The sequence below is a fragment of the Bemisia tabaci genome, chromosome 10 (genome assembly GCF_918797505.1).
Source record: "Bemisia tabaci chromosome 10, PGI_BMITA_v3".
Classification (NCBI taxonomy): Eukaryota; Metazoa; Arthropoda; class Insecta; order Hemiptera; family Aleyrodidae; genus Bemisia; species Bemisia tabaci.
In genome coordinates, this window is record NC_092802.1 from 26,600,604 (window position 1) to 26,605,517 (window position 4,914).

Below are 4,914 nucleotides of genomic sequence, written 5' to 3' on the forward strand. Positions count from 1 at the left end.
TGCTGCTTTCCTCATTTTTCAAAATGCTCCCCCTGTTATAGAGGTATGAACTCTGATATCATATCGTTCAATTATGGCATCTGAGTTTTTGTTTCTGTTTATTTATTCTTTTCTTGTTGTGTCACGACTGGAAATTTTTATCAAATACTCCTTCCATCAAGGAGGGAACTCACAGAAATTTCCCACAATTGATGTCAATACTCCATAAAAATACGAATTATGATGAAAGTCGCCAATAATGCCAATTAAGATAAGAAAAAATCTAAATGTTTTATGGAAGGTACGGTGGGACTATTTCTTTTAACTTATACAAAGCCACGAATGCATAGTCTTGAACTATGCTATGGGCCACTTATGAACAGCTGTTAAGCTTGATGAACGATTTAATGCATGTACTAGGGGCCTGTCGCCGCTTTGCGGCCGCCAATCACTGAAAAAAAAACTACATGTAAAAAATCGTAGAACAACTGTGTTCAAGTTATTTCATAAATGAATGGATTCAAAAGCCGACGGGTGCACGCGAAAGAAAGCGTATTTATCTCTGATTGTAACGTAATGCACCACTTTTTATGACTTACTTTTGAACACCGTTTTTAAAAAACTACACACGCAGTTTTTCTAAAGAGTTCCCAAGGTTTTTTTTTTTTTTTTTTTTTTTTTTTTAAAAAAAAAAATAATAATAAAGCAACACACAGTTTTTCACGAGTTCCGAAATTTCCGGAATGATTTAAATTAAAATCACAAAAAAATTCGACTCGATATTCTTCTTTGTTCTGTTTTCTTTCTATTAGACCAAAATTAATTTATGCGATTCAAGTTTCAGAATAGCTGCATCGTTTAAATATCTTACGAGTATCTGAATCGTTGCAATTAAGATGCATATTTACCCTTTAATTGGGGTGAAAACCGGGCAGGAACCGTCGAAAGAAATGACGCGTGGGCCTAGTTTTGCGGCGAGTTTAGCGTCGCGCAAGCCATGGAAGGGAGTGCGGTCGAGTGTCGAGTTGTCGAGTCATCTTTACAATGTGCTTCAGCCTTCAATCCAGCTAGCGACGATGTGCCTGTACCTGCAGTCGAACAGTTATCGCGAATAACTCTCGCATGCGTTTGGTGCAGTGCGAGAAGTATTCATGCAGTCTATTAGGCGCTAACATGCGCTTGACGCCGACCGCACTGTTTGGCGCAATGCATGAAGTATTCTCTTGCAGGCGCTAATATGAGTTTGACGCCGACCCTACCGTGTTTAGCGCGCGATTATTCGAACTCGCGTTAGGATAATCACGGCATCGGACAGTTGGGCTTTAAAGGCCCATGTTATGTTTCGACGCCGTATGTGCACTCCAACGTTGCCTCATTTCTCCCGATAAAATATTTTCTCTGAGAAAAGTTAAGAAAGTTCTATGTTCGCTTTTTTAGATGGAATGGACAATTAAACAAGGTACAAATTTAAGCACTCTGATACATGATTCTTAACCAGAATTTCACGTAGAATACGATTCGCGCCACGAAAACTACTGAAATCAACTTCAACCGCAGATACAAAAATATCACTTTGAACATCGCTGAACAACTGATAACGAAAAACTAATGTTAAATTCGGTTTTCTCCTGCCATAAAACCCTCGAGTACTAAGGATTGTTTCTCATGGATGGGCGTATGCGTAGAAAGTCAAAACGCCTTCAATTTTTTGAACGCAATACGGATATCCATCGAGGTTGTATAGTTGTATCAAGGCGCCGTAGCGAACGCGTCCTAACCTAACCTAACTCGAGGTTCAAAATTTAAAGTCGTAAATTTGGATTGTTCCTCACGGAGGAGATAAATTAAGAACGGAAATTTTGAAACACCGCAATGGAGATACGTGGTTTCGCACTTCAGTCGGTCCGATACGGACATCCATCAAGGGTAAAAAGTGTCATCAAGTCCCCGTCACCGCCGACCAACGCGTTTGTCGATCGAATCAACTACAGGTAGTACGGTATGCGTAGGAAGTCAAAACGCCTTCAATTTTTTGAACGCAATACGGATATCCGTCGAGGTTGTATAGTTGTATCAAGGCGCCGTAGCGAACGCGTCCCATTGTTGATCGATACAGACGAATATAAGTTGAGAGAGGCCAGTCATAATGCCTTCAATTTTATTCATACATATTTTTGGGCAAAATGGGAGACGATGTTTCTCCATTTGCGACGTTGCAGACTTCCTTAGAAATTTTATTTTTCTTTCGAGAAGCTGGTCAACATAAAACTTAAATTCTCCATGATTTTTCGTATTCGATAGCAGAAGATTTGGTTCAAAATTTAAAGTCGTAAATTTGGATTGTTTCTCACGGTGGAGATAAATTAAGAACGGAAATTTTGAAACACCGCAATGGAGATACGTGGTTTCGCACTTCAGTCGCGTCGGTCCGATACGGACATCCATCAAGGGTAAAAAGTGTCATCAAGTCCCCATCACCGCCGACCAACGCGTTTGTCGATCGAATCAACTACAGGTAGTACGGTATGCGTAGGAAGTCAAAACGCCTTAAATTTTTTGAACGCAATACGGACATCCTTGCGAGGTGGTATAGTTGTATTAAGGCGCCGTAGCGAACGCGTCCCATTGTTGATCGTTACAGACGAATGTAAGTTGAGAGAGGCCAGTCATAATGCCTTCAATTTTATTCATACATATTTTTGGGCAAAATGAGAGACGACGTTTCTCCATTTGCGACGTTGCAGACTTCCGTAGAAATTTTATTTTTCTTTCGAGAAGCTGGTCAACATAAAACCTAAATTCACCATTATTTTTCGTATTCGATAGCAGAAGATTTGGTTCAAAATTTAGATTCGGAAACCACGTAAATCAACCGGTAATACAAATTGTGATTTGAATGTGCCTTTTTTAAATTTTTACCGGCCGTCATTTTGTCAAAGATAAGAATGACGACCTGAAAAATATCTTTTTATATCGTCTTTTGATTGACCGTCACGACCGGGGATTGCTATTTTATCAAAATGCAAGTCCGCAGCCCCCCCCCCCCTGTGGAGGCCCCAAGAGTAGCTTACATTGAGCCTTGCACGTCTCCAAAATTTCGTTTCAAAGTATGCATTAGGTACCATTTTAGAAAGGGTGGATGGGAATTTTGGGACACCTTACATATTTTCAGAGACTTAAACGCTAGTAGAAGTAAGAAAAAAGTCATAGACATTTGAGTCAGAGACAAAAAATACGAGTATATTCTTGGAGACTTGAACGCAGAGTAAGGAAAGTAGTCAGACGGGAGTTATCACCTCGTGTACTCTTCAGACGAGACGCGTTGGAATCAGTGGCTTGGCAGGCGTGCTTGATCAATTATCGATATTTCCCCATTTGAAGCCGAGGTAAAGAATCGATTAATCAGGTGTTCGTTGCGAACACCCTGTTTATTAGTCCTTTTCAATAGGTTTCAATATGGCAGATCAATCGATATATTGCAAACCTCGCCACGCCACACAGTGGATCGAATCAATTGGAGAGGTCGGACAAAATTTGAAAACTTTAAACGCTTATAACTCCGTCTATACAAAATTAAAGTTCTAAAATTGGGTCTCTTGGTTTCCTCGTGACATCTTTCAAAAGCACCCCTTTTAAAATGTGGCGAAATAAACATCAAAATTTGCAGTTTTAGTAAAAAATTTCATGTCCGATCTCTCTAATTGACTCGATCCACCGTGCGCCACTGGTTGGAATCGGTTTTTTTTTTGGAGATCAGAGTCAGAGACAACGTATCGATGGTTCGATCTCAGTATCTCCGTTTGCGAAGTACAGACCTCCCGTCGTCCTTCATTTTTTCCTCGGGAAACTAGTCAATATAACGTCTTGAAAATGTTCTTGATTTTTCTTCTAGGTACCTAAGCAGAATATTTCAGCTTCTGCTTCAGTTCCAAGCTATAACATTGACTTGGCTCTCTTCGAAAAAGTAAAACAGGAGCGAAAATTTTTTAACACCGCAATGAGATAAGCGGTTTCGCACTTCAGCAACCAACATATATTATTGGAGACTTATACGTACGAGTAAAGTAAGAACAGTATAGTCGACAGTGGCGTGGAGTGAATAATCGATTATCGATATCTTGCCATTTGAAGCTATGGTAAAGAATCGATTACTAAGGCGTTCGCTGCGAACACCCTGATAATCGATCTTTTTTCATAGGTTTGAATGGCGTATCAATCGATATATCGCAATGCACGCCACGCCACTGATAGTCGACGCGGTCGGACAGGAGTCATCACCTCGTGGACATCATACAGGGTTGCCACAGTCAGGGAATACTGGGAAAACCGGGAAATTCAATGAAAAATTGTTGAGCCCCCTTAACTTGCTTTCTCGAGTGGGTTTGACGTTGTCAACAACAGATTTTGCATGAAAACTATTTCTAGCTGACTTTTCAACAATCTGGCATCTGCTCAGTTGTCAGGAGAATGCGCCAAAATGTGTCAGGGGATTTAATTTTCTAAATTCTGTGGCAACCCTGTACACAGAGAGAAATTTCAACCCGAAAGTTTGGCTAATACGGGAAGTAAAACGCAAAATAACCCCAGCCGTCGATTGACAATGTCAAGGGAAAATGCCAGCTAGTTTCCTTGAAAAAAATTAATAAAAAACGATTGGTGAATACCAACGTATTTTCCCTGTCTCTCTATTGTTTTCTACGCTCAATTCACCGCAAGCTGTACCAAAATCAACACAAAATTTGTGTTAATTTGTGTTTTGCACTTCCTATATTAACAAAAATTAACACAAAGAACACAAATATTTTATCAGTGTAGACGAGACGGTAGCGTTAAGTCCAAGACGTGATGGAATCGGTTTTTCAAGAGATAATGAGAAAAGAAACAAAGTAGGGGAAGAAGGAAAGGGACGAAAAAAGATATTGAAAACAACACCAA